The 12,299-nt window shown below is 50.4% G+C and overlaps 1 protein-coding gene across 7 annotated transcripts in view; it reads left to right on the top strand.

Moving 5' to 3' along the window:
- Positions 1-9,061: 9,061 nt before the first annotated feature.
- Positions 9,062-12,299, top strand: part of GMEB1 (glucocorticoid modulatory element binding protein 1) — a 46,814-nt gene continuing 43,576 nt past the window's right edge. Inside the window, exons 1-2 of one of the 7 annotated variants that reach the window (XM_063667074.1) lie at positions 9,868-10,171; positions 10,279-11,922. The gene's annotated coding sequence lies outside the window, so the exon portion shown is untranslated. Of the gene's footprint in view, positions 9,553-9,867; positions 11,923-12,299 lie in introns of those variants that run through there. The other 6 variants (XM_063667096.1, XM_054498008.2, XM_063667081.1 and 3 more) reach the window with 6 other exon arrangements.

Below are 12,299 nucleotides of genomic sequence, written 5' to 3'. Positions count from 1 at the left end.
TTGAGGCCAGGAGTTCGAGACCAGCCTGGACAACATGGTAAAACCCCGTCTCTACTAAAAATGCAAAAGTTAGCTGGACATGGTGGCATGGGCCTGTAGTCCCAGCCTGTAAAAACCTTTGTTGAACCTGGGAGGCAGAGGTTTCAGTGAGCCGAGATTGCACCACTGCACTCCAGCCTGGGCAACAGAGCAAGACTCCCTCTCAAAAAAAAAAGAAAAAAATTAACTGGACATGGTGGCACATGCCTCTAATCTCAGCTACTCGGGAGGCTGAGGCGGGAGAATCACTTGAACCCAGAAGGGGGAGGATGCAGTAACCCGAGATCACACCACTGCACTCCAACCTGGGCAACAGAGCAAGACTCTGTCTCAAAAGAAAAAAAAAAAAGAATTCAGTAGGCTTTCTATCAATGAGTCAGACAATTCCGATTGCTGCTTTGCCTCTGCTGTCCATTACGGTAACTACATCTTCCTTGCCTTTGATGGTTGAGTGTTGCAACTTGGCTCCTGCCACCTTGGGATTTAATTATTCCCACTGCGTTTAAGTTTTCCAATTGAGTGCAGTTCCCACTGTACGATCTGGCATACAGAGAGGAGCAATCACAGAGCTCTTCAAGGACACGGGTGCTCCCTTCAGAAATCTGTTTCACAAAGTTATACCCTATGGTGAAGGATAGGTCTTCTGGACCCTCCCAGTGGGGATGAGTAGGTCTAAAGTGACTAATCCACTCTAGCGTTCCAATTTCCCTGACCCTTTGGATCCCTTCCTCTACATTAACCCAAGGGAGATTGGAATGCTACTAAAAATACAAAAAGGTGGGCTTGGTGATGTGCGTCTGTAATTCCAGCTACTAGGGAAGCTGAGGCACGAGAATCTCTTGAACCTGGGAGGCAGAGGCTGCAGTGAGCGGAGGTCACATCACTGCACTCCAGCCTGGGCGACAGAATGAAGACCCTCTCAAAAAAACAAAAAAAAGGCCAGGCGTGGTGGCTCACGCCTGTAATCCCAGCACTTTGGGAGGCCGAGGCGGGCGGATCACGAGGTCAGGAGTTCGAGACCAGCCTAACCAACATGGTGAAACCCCGTCTCTACTAAAAATACAAAAATTAGCTGGGTGTGGTGGCACGTGCCTGTAATCCCAGCTACTCTGGAGGCTGAGGCAGGAGAACTGCTTGAACCCAGAAGGTGGAGGTTGCAACTGGGCAACAGAATGAGACTCCATCACAAAAAAAAAAAAATTAGCTGGGCGTGGTGGTGTGCACCTATCGTCCCCGCTACTTGGGAGGCCGAGGCAGGAGAAATGCGGGAACCTGGGAGGCAGAGATTGTAGTGAGCTGACAGTGCGTCACTGCACTCCAGCCTGGGCGACAGAGTGAGATTCCGTCTCAAAAAAAAGACAAAAAGGAAAAAAATCGACACAGGGTAGGGTGCGGTGGCTCACACCTGTAATCCCTGCACTTTGAGAGGCCGAGGTGGGTGGATCACCTGAGGTCAGGAGTTCGAGACGAGCCTGGCCAACATGAGGATACCCTGAATCTACTAAAAATACAAAAAATTAGCTGGGCGTGGTGGTGCATGCCTGTAATCTCAGCTACTCAGGAGGCTGAGGCAGAAGAATCATTTGAACACAGGAGGTGGAGGTTGTAGTGAGCCGAGATCGTGCCACTGCACTCTGGCCTGGGCAACAAGAGGAAAACTCCATCTCAAAAATAAATAAATAAATAAACAAACAAAAAAACACAGAATAAACATGTGATCCAGCAATTCCTCTTCGGGTTATAGACGCAAAAGAATTGAAACCAGGAACTTGAACAGATATTTGTACACCCGCGTTCATAGCACCATAGCAGCATTACTCACAATAGCCAAAAAGTATAAACAATTCAAATGTCCATCAAAGGATAAATGGATACACCAAATGAATGGATGTCTATACAATGGAATTATTATTTGGTCATAAAAAGAAATGAAGTACTGAAACATGCCATGGCATGAATTAACTTTGAACACATTATGCCAGGTTAAATAAACCAGACTCAAAAGGACAAATATTGTACAATACTACTTATATGAAGCACTTAGCATAGTCAAATTCTGGCTAGGCACAGTGGCTCATGCCTGTAATCCCAGCACTCTGGGAGGCCGAGGTGGGCAGATCACTTGAGGTCACAAGTTTGAGACCAGCCTGGACAACATGGTGAAACAACGCCTCTACCAAAGATACAAAAATTTGCTGGGTGTGGTCGTGCACGCCAGCAGTATTACTACTCTGGAGTAGCTATTCTGGAGGCTGAAATGGGAGAATTGCTTTAACCTGGAAGGCAGAGGTTGCAGTGAGCCAAGATTGCACCACTGCACTGTAGCCTGGGTGACAGAGCGAGACTCTCTCAAAAAAAATGTCCAAATGGTAAACTTTATGTAATGTCTATTTTATCACAATAAAAAATTAAAAGTTAATTTAAAAATGAAATAATGTAAAAGGAAAGATATTGAAGAGTAAGATTTTGAGTGTGCCTGTGATATACCTGACACTGAGCTGGGAGGTGGTCACTGGTTCAGGGAGCTTACATGCTAATCAGCCAACAGTGTGTATGCCAAGTGTCCACATCATGCCTGGTAGAGCAGAAGTGCTCATAAATGTAGTTATTATTTGATAACCCTCAGCTCACTTTTGAAAGTAAGCAGGATTCCAAATTAAACCACCTTGGAGAAGTCTTATGACACGATGGTGACATTCTGTCTCCCAGTAAAGAATCTGTTTTTGCCTGGGCTCAGTGGCTTACGCCTATAATCCCAGGACTTCGAGAGGCCGAGGTAGGTGGATCACCTGAGGTCAGGAGTTCGAGACCAGCTTGGACAACATGGTGAAACCCTGTCTCTACTAAAAATACAAAAATTAGCCGGGTGTGGTGGCGAGGGCCTGTAGTCCCAGCTATTCAAGAGGCTGAGGCAGGAGAATCGATTGAACCCAGGAGATGGAGGTTGCAGTGAGCCAAAATGGTGCCACTGCACTCCAGCCTCGGTGACAGACTGAGACTCTGTCTCAGAAAAAACAAAAAGAATCTGTTTTTTCAGGCCAGGTGTGGTGGCTCACGCCTGTAATCCCAGCACTTTGGGAGGCCAAGAAGGGCGGATCGCTTGAGGCCAGGAGTTTAAGACAAGCCTGGCCAACATAGTGAAACCCTGTCTTTACTAAAAATAAAAAAATTAGCTGGGCATGGTGGCGCGTGCCTGTAGTCCTAACTACTCAGGAGGCTGAGGCAGAAGAATCGCTTGAAAACGGGAGGTGGAGGTTGCACTGCGCTCCAGCTTGGTCAACAGAGTGAGACTTTGTCTCAAAAAAAAAAGATTCTGTTTTTTCCTTTTTTGTGCAGAACAATAGGAACATACTAGCAAAAAATCTTATTGTAAATTTCTCAAATTGTTGTACTGATCAATGTGTAACCTGTGGGACACTAAATAGGACGCTGATTTGTTTTTTTTTTTTTAAGATTAACTGAAGCGCACCTCTGGAGGCTGAGGTTGGAGGATCCCTTGAGCCCAGGAGTTCCAGGCTATAGTGAATTATGATTGCACGATTGTACTCTACCCTGAGCAGTGAAGTGAGACCCTGTCTCTAAAAAAAAGAAAAAAAGCCAGGCACAGTGTCTCACGCCTGTAATCCCAGCACTTCAGGAGGCCAAGGTGGGTGGATCAGGAGATCGAGACCATCCTGGCTAACATGGTGAAACTCTGTCTGTACTAAAAATACAAAAAATTAGCCCGGCATGGTGGCATGTACCTGTAGTCCCAGCTACTTGGGAGGCTGAGGCAGGAGAATCGCTTGAACCTGGGAGGCAGAGGTTGCAGTGAGCTGAGATCGCGCCACTGCACTCCAGCCTGGGCAACAGAATGAGACTCCGTCTGAAAAAAAAAAAAAAGGCCGAGCACGGTGGCTCACGCCTGTAATCCCAGCACTTTGGGAGGCCAAGGCAGGCGGATCACCTGAGGTTGGGAGTTCGATACCAGCCTGACCAACATGGAGAAACCCCGTCTCTACTAAATATACAAAATTAGCCGGGCATGGTGGTGCATGCCTGTAATCCCAGCTACTCAGGAGACTAAGGCAGGAGAATCACTTGAACCCAGGAGGTGGAGGTTTTGGTGAGCCAATATCACGCCATTGAACTCCAGCCTGGGCAAGAGGGAAACTCCATCTCAAAAAAAAAAAAAAAAGAAAAAGAAAAAGAAGGAAAAAAGAGGACAATTCTGGTATGAGGACCCCACGCCCTTGTTTTAAACTTTCCTGTAAAAACCTTTGTCCTTGGGACAGACTCGGGAACATGCCCAACTCTGTTCGTGTGTCTTCCCAGGTCAGTTCTCACATTTGCCTTCCAATAAGCCTTTATCAAATTATTTCTGTCTCATCAGCCTTAAGTTTAGTTGCATAATGGTCACCATCACAGATAAGTAGACTGAGCCCCAGAGAGAGCCTTAACGAAGGAATGAAGGTCCTACGACAATGGAGGCAGCACCGACTGGGCTCTGAGTTCTGTAAGGTGAGTGGGTGGTAAGTGTCAGTGGAAGGTTTGTTATTGTTGTTGTTGTTTTGAGACAGAGTCACGTAGGCTGGAGTGCAGTGGCCTGATCATGGCTCACTGCAGCCTTAAACTCCGGGACTCAAGCCATTCACCCACCTTGGCCTCCCAAAGTGCTGGGATTACAGCTGTGAGTCTCCGCAACCGGCCTTGCCTTTTGTTTTGGTTGCAGTGGTGGACCCTGGGTGAGGGTACGGGTGCGGTGGGGTGGAGGAGGAGGTGATACACCTGACTGCTGCATCTAGATTCATCCTAGTCTTTTTTTTTTTTTTTTTTTGCACCAACTGGCAGAATTTCCTCCCTTTCTCTCTCTGCCTCCTTTTCTGATTCACTCTCCATCTGTTAGTGGCTTCTGGCTTCTGAGAATGTGGATGCAGAAGGGTGGGGTAAGCTGTGGGGGGTGGGGAAGTAGATACAAAAACACAGGCAGTCCTTAATAGGCTTTCAAATATTTTTTGAGTGCTCTCTAGGTACCAAACAATGTTCTAGGAGCTGGGGGAGTCCTACCGTGAATAAAATCGACTTTGTCCCTGCTTTCACAGAGGCTCCATTGCAGGGTATATATGTATGGAGGGGAGGAGAGGATATAGATGGGGACAAGATATGTCAGGAATGGGTAAGGGCTATAAAGGAGGTAAGAGTGTCTGGGGAGAAGGCACAATTTGAGACAATGAGAACAGGGAAGACCTCGCTGAGGAGCTGGGACCTGGGAGATGCAAAGGAGGCAGCTGAAGATCCAGAGGAAGAGGGTGCCCGGCCTGGCGAAACAGGGAAAGGCTGTGAAATCCATGTGTTGGAGGAACTTTAGGAAGGCCAGTGTGGCTGGACTAGAGAGACAGAAAGAAGGCAAGTCAAGGCCAGGTGCGGTGGCTTACATCTGTAATCCCAGCACTTTGGGAGGCTGAGGTGGAGATCGAGACCAGCCTGGCCAACGTGGTGAAACCCCATCTCTACTAAAAATACAAAAATTAGCCAGGTGTGGTGGCACGTGCCTGTAGTCCCAGCTACTTGGGAGAATGAGGTGGGAGAATCACTTGAACTTGAGGCAGAAGTTGCAGTCAGCCAAGATTGCGCCACTGCACTCCAGCCTGGGTGACAGAGTAAGGCTCCGTCTCAAAAAAAAAAAAAAAAAAGTCAAGACAGGATCCCAGTGCCAGGTCCTATAGACCACGATGGGGAGTTCACAAGCAATTTTTTTTAAAGGGGATAGGAGGCCACTAAAAGAATTAAGAATGAAGACTCAAAGGCAGCAAGACAGGAAGTAGGGAGACCAATTAGGAGGCTCTGGCTGTGACATAGGCAGATGATGATGAAGATGGACCAGTGGGGGTTAGAGAAGAGGTGATATTCTAGGGGTCTTTGGGAGGTGACTGAGAGATGAGGGCAACATTCCCTGAGGTGGGGGACACTGGGACAGAAGCAGGTTTGTTGAAGACATCTAAGGTGGGTGGGGAAAGAAACGAATTCAGTTGTGGGCATGTGGAGTATGGAGAGTCGGTGGACAGCCAGAGACACTGTTCCAGGCTGGAGGAGAGACCAGATGATGCTTGAAGTTTTTGTCTTTTAAAAAATCAGTTGCCAGGAGTGGTGGCTCCAGGCGGATCGCCTGAGGTTAGGAGTTTGAGACCAACCTGCCCAACACGGTGAAACGACGTCTCTGCTAAAAATACAAAAATTAGCCAGGTGTGGTGGCGGGGACCTGTAATCCCAGCTACTTGGGGGGCTGAGGCAGGAGAATCGCTTGAACTCGGGAGGCAGAGGTTGCAGTGAGCCGAGATGGCACACTGCACTCGAGCCTGAGTGACAAGAGTGAGACTCTGTCTCAAAAAAAAAAAAAAAAAAAAAAAAAAATCAGTTATAGGCCAGGAACGGTGGCCTGTAATTCCAGCACTTTGGGAGACTGAGGCGGGTGGGTCACCTAAGGTCATGAGTTTGGGGCCAGCCTGGCCAACATAGTGAAACCCCGTCTCTACTAAAAATACAAAAATTAGTCAGGTGTGGCAGCGCATGCCTGTAATCCCCGCTACTCAGGAGGCTGAGGCAGGAGAAACCCTTGAACTCAGAAGGTAGAGGTTGCAGTGAGCTGAGATTGTGGGGCCACTGCACTCCAGCCTGGTGACAGAGCGAGACTCCATCTCAAAAAAAAAAAAAAAAAAAATCAGTTATCATCCAGGCATGGTGGCCCACGACTATAATCCCAGCACTTTGGGAGGCCGAGGTGGGTGGATCACTTGAGCTCAGGAATTTGAGACCAGCCTCGGTAACATGGTGAAACCCCAGCTCTATGAAAAATACAAAAAGGAGCTGGGCGTGGTTGTGCAAGCCTATATAGTCTCAACTACTCAGGAAGTCAAGGTTGGAGGATCACCTGTGCCCAGGAGGAGACTCTATCCCCCAAAATAACTAAATAAAAATAAATGGCCAGGCACGGTGACTCACGCCTGTAATGCTAGCACTTTGGGAGACTGAGGCAAGAGGATCACGAGGTCAAGAGATTGAGACCACCCTGGACAACATGGTGAAACCCTGTCTCTACTAGAAATACAAAAATTGGCCAGGTGCGATGGCTCATGCCTGTAATCCCAGCACTTTGGGAGGCCAAGGCAGGCAGATCATGAGGTCAAGAGATCGAGACCATCCTGGCGAACACAGTGAAACCCCGTCTATACTAAAAATACAAAAAATTAACCAGGCGTGGTGGCTCGTGCTTGTAGTCTCCCAGCTACTCGGGAGGCTGAGGCAGGAGAATCGCTTGAACCTGGGAGGCAGAGGTTGCAGTGAGCCGAGATCGCACCAGTGCACAGACCAAGACTCCGTCTCCAAATAAATAAATAAATAAATAAATAAATAAACAATTATGGTGGCTCACACCTGTAATCCCAGCACTTTCGGAGGTCAAGGCAGGAGGATTGCTTGAGTCCAGGAGCTAGAGACCAGAGTGGGCAACATGGTAAAACCCCATTTCTACTAAAAATGTAAAAATTAGCCAGGCATGGTGGCTCCTGCTTGTGGTCCCAGCTGCTCCGGGGGCTGAGGCAGGAGGACTGCTTGAGCACTGGAGACTGGGGCTGCAGTGAGCCGAGAACCTGCCACTGCACTCAGCCTGGGAGATCAACCCAGACCTATCCCCCCCATAAAAAAAAAGAAAAAAAGAAAGAAAAGAAAAGAAGGGCCGGGCACGGTGGCTCACGCCTGTAATCCCAGCACTTTGAGAGGCTGAGGCGGGCGGATCACAAGGTCAGGAGATCGAGATCATCCTAGCTAATATGGTGAAACCCTGTCTCTACTAAAAAATACAAAAAAATTAGCCGGGCGTAGTGGTGGACGCCTGTAGTCCCAGCTACTGAGGAGACTGAGGCAGGAGAATGGCATGAACCCGGGAGGCGGAGCTTGCAGTGAGCCGAGATTGTGCCACTGCACTCCAGCCTGGGCGACAGAACCAGACTCCGTCTCAAAAAAAAAAAAAAGAAAAAGAAAAAGAAAAAAAAAGAGAGAAATTTACTTAGTAGGATTGCTGTGAGGATTATACAAGACAGAAGCATCTTCACCAAGCCATAGGCCATAGAAAGGTCTTTTTGTCTGTTTTTTGAGACAGAGTCTCACTCTGTTGCCCAGGCTGGAGTGCAATGGCCTGATCTCGGCTCACTGCAACCTCCGCCTTCCGGGTTCAAGTGATTCTCCTGGCTCAGCCTCCTGAGTAGCTGGGACTAGAGGCGCGTGCCACGACGCCCGGCTAATTTCTGTATTTTTAGTAGAGACGGGGTTTCACCATGTTGCCCAGGCTGGTCTCGAACTCCTGGTCTCAAGTGATCTGCCCGCCTCGGCTTCCCAAAGTGCTGGGATTACAGGCGTGAGCCACCACACCTGGCCATAGAAAGGTCTTAATACGGCCGGGCGCGGTGGCTCACGCCTGTAATCCCAGCACTTTGGGAGGCCCAGGGGGGTGGATCACGAGGTCAGATATTGAGACCATCCTGACCAACATGGTGAAATCCTGCCTTTACTAAAATACACACACACACACACACACACACACACACACACAAAATTAGCCGGCCGTGGTGTCGCGCGCCTCTAGTGCCAGCTATTCGGGAGGCTGAGGCCGGAGAATCACTTGAACCCAGGAGGCGGAAGCTGCAGTGAGCCGAGATCGCGCCACTGCACTCCAGCCTGGCCAAAGAGCGAGACTCTGTATCAAAAAAGATAAATAAATAAAAAATAAAGGTCTTAATACTTGTTAATTACTATTACTGACCCCAGGAACTCTCTGAAGCACTTTTCATGCTGGTATCACCTTCTTTAGCACTCACATTATGTCTTATCGGAAACAGGTTTAGAGCTGTCAAGAAATTCCTCCAGAGTCGTTTACACTTCCAGCAGGGCAGTGAAGACTTCAACCCAGAAACTCACAAGCAGGAAAAACTTGGCAAACAGGCATGGGTCAGACAATGCTTAGGGCTTGCTCAAGCACTCGTGACCAGTTACTGATCTATGCAGATCTTCTGATTGCAAACTGATAGCTGGATTGTAACTTGAAGGGTCTGATAAGATGTAAACTTCATAAAACAGGATTTGGGGAGGTAAATGGAGTAGAGTCCTCCAGAGGAGTCGAGATAGCTAGCTTGGCCCTCAATTGTGGTTGAGGTGATTCTTTCACTTGGGGCTTATTTTCCTCATCTATGAGTGAGGGAAGGAGAGTTACTGGGGTCTCTAGCGACCTTTCCAACACTGATTTTCAAGGGCGAAAGAATTCTGCTTAGGTAAGGCCCAAATCCCTTGGCTAAGGTTAATCCTCGGTGGGGCCGGCAATAGGGACGCGTCCCCTTTAAGGCGACAGCTCGCCGGCGGCGGCGGCCGGAAGTGTTGAAGCCCGGCCTGGCGGCGGCGGTGGCCGTAGCTGCCGTGGCGGCCTCTGCGCATGCTCCGTCGCCCGCCCGCCCTGGCCGCTCGCCGCCCGCCCGCCCGACGGAGACGGTGAGGAGGGGGAGGGGTGGGCGCGCGGGCGCGGGCGCGGGGTGGGGTGGGGGCGGGGGGGCGGGCGCGGGGGCCGCGCGGCGGCCGGCGAGGGCGGGCGGGCGCGCAGGGGGCGGGGGGCTGCTGCCTCCGCGGGCGCCTCCCCACGCCCTGTGCGTGCCGCCGCCGCCGCCGGGGAGCGAGCGGACGTCGCGGCGCCGCGGGGGGGTGGGGGGACGCTGCCGCTGGGTCCGCCCGAGCAGCCGGGCCGCCCCCAGCGCAGCCGGCCGCGCCGGCGGGGCTCGGCCCCAGGCCGGGGCGGCGAGAACCGGCGAGTCCACCACTGGGGGGGCCCCGGCGCCCCCGGACCGAGGGGCCCGGAAGTACTCGGCTCAGGGGCCAGGAGGGGCCGGAGTGACTCCGGACTGAGAGGCCTAGGCGCCCAGGACCCCGTCGAGGGGTCCGGGGAGCCTGGGGTATCCCCAAAGGCGGGGTCCGGGGAGCACCGGGCCCTTGGATGAGGAGCTGGTTGGAGGCCTGGGTCCTGCCCAGTGGGAGGGGGACGATAGGTGCTGGAAGCCCGGATGCCCGCTTGGGAGGAGACCCTCTCGGAGCCTTGGCGGGAGAGCAAGAGTACAGAGTGGGTTCTTCTGAGGAGATCAGAGTCCAGCTTATCCCGAGGGGCGCGGTAGAGGCCTCGGCCACTCAGAACAAGGGAAAAAAGGGCAGGTTTTTTTCCAAAAGCAGGGAAGGAAGAGGAGCTCCAAGGGGAAGTGAGCAGGCCCAGGTCTCCCCACAGATGAGCGCGTGGTAGGAAGACTCCTAGAGCCTCCTGAAGTACGAAAGAGCAGCGTCCAAACCTGAGGAGATGGAAGGTGTCTAGGTGCCTCTTGATGTCTAGGTGGAGAACAAAGTAACCTGCGCGGTCAGGGGATGGAGAAACCTATCTTTTTGAGAGAAGTAGAGATCGTTGAGGAAAGATGCTTAGGGTGTTCCCGCTTTCTGAAATGACAAAGGAATTGGCCAGGTGTTATCTAATTGAGGGGCAGGAGAGATGAAGGCAAAATCTCAACCCGAGGGTCTTTGGAGGATGATCCACCAGACAAGGGGGTGAAGCCTTGACCTAGACAGCAGAGCAGGCGCAGCCCTGGATTCTCTCAAGATGAGAGAAATCTCAAAACCACTTCCTAGTAGACACAGATGGGGCCTTGATTGATGTCTGTTTAGGCGAATCAAGACGGGTTTTAGGAAAAGAGACTCAGACATAATTCTAGTCTTGAGGGATTATCTTCTTCCTCCTTGCCTCTGTTAATAGTTACCAAAGTGCATTTGGGGACCCTTTTTATTTATTTATTTATTTATTTGTTCTTTGAGACGGAGTCTCTGTCGCCCAGGCTGGAGTGCAGTGGTGCGATCTCGGCTCACTGCAACTTCCGCCTCCCGGGTTCAGACGATTCTCCTGCCTCAGCCTCCCGAGTAGCTGGGACTACAGGCACGTGCCACCACACCAGCCAATTTTTTTGTTGTTGTTGTTTGAGACGGAGTTTCACTCTTGTTGCCCAGACTGGAGTGCAATGGCGCGACCTCAGCTCACCGCAACCTCCGCCTCTCGGGTTCAAGCGATTCTCCTGCCTCACCCTCCCGAGTAGCTGGGGCTACAGGCGCCCGCGACCACGCCCAGCTAATTTTTGTATTTATAGTAGAGACGGGGTTTCACCATGTTGGCCAGGCTGGTCTCGAGCTCCCAACCTCAGGTGATCCGCATCCTCAGCCTCCCAGAGTACTGGGATTACAGGCGTGAATCACTGCGCCTGGCCCAACCAGGCTAATTTTTTTGTGTTTTAAGTAGAGACGGGGTTTCACCGTGTTAGCCAGGATGGTCTCGATCTCCTGACCTCGTGATTTGCCCGCGTTGGCCTCGTAAAGTGCTGGTATTACAGGCGTGAGCCACTGCGCCCGGCCGGGGAAACTTCTTATTCAATGGTTGCACCGTCTCCTAATTTGAGAGCCTTATATCAAGGATGTATATTTAATAACTTAAATGATTTTTTTTTTTTTTTTGGTTCCTATTTACTTCAGCAAATACATTTAATAGGTAGCTTCTACTCAGCTTCATTGGGTTTATTGTGGGGGCAGTATTTTGGTCTTGCCCTAAGCCAAAGTCCACCGGACTGTAGCGGGATGACTCCAAATAACTCTTATCCCATCGCTCCCTCAAACATCTACATAGTAGTCTCCAGTCTGTGACTTAGAATTTCACCTCCTCTGTATACTTCTCTCAGTGTTTCTGCGTAATTTACTTGTTGACCTCATTACATCTTGTAGCACTCTGGATCACCCACTGAATGCATGAGAAGAAATAAAGGGGATATCAAGGAGTTTTGGCTTCAAGTAATAATAAAGTTTTAACTTGCATTTTTTCCCCTCGTTTTAAAACCGTAGAGTGGAAATTTCTTTTTTATTTTATTTTTTTTGGGGGGACAGAGTTTCCCTCTGTCGCCCAAGTGAGAGTGCATTGCGGGATCTCAGCTCACTGCAAACTCGATCCTTTCAGCTCAGCCTCCTGAGTAGCTGGGACTACAGGTGCGTGGCACTGCGCCTGCCTAATTTTGTTAGTTTTCTGGCGGGCGCTGTGATTTATGCCTGTAATGCCAGCACTTTGGGAGGCCGAGACAGGCGGCCTTCCAAAGTGAGCGGCCTCCTTGGCCTCTCTTTAGCTCGAGTTCCAGACCAGCTTGGGCAACATGGTGAAACCCTGTCTCTACAAA

This window comes from Pongo pygmaeus, chromosome 1, assembly GCF_028885625.2.
Source record: "Pongo pygmaeus isolate AG05252 chromosome 1, NHGRI_mPonPyg2-v2.0_pri, whole genome shotgun sequence".
Lineage (NCBI taxonomy): Eukaryota > Metazoa > Chordata > Mammalia > Primates > Hominidae > Pongo > Pongo pygmaeus.
This window is presented reverse-complemented; position numbering and strand designations above follow the sequence as displayed.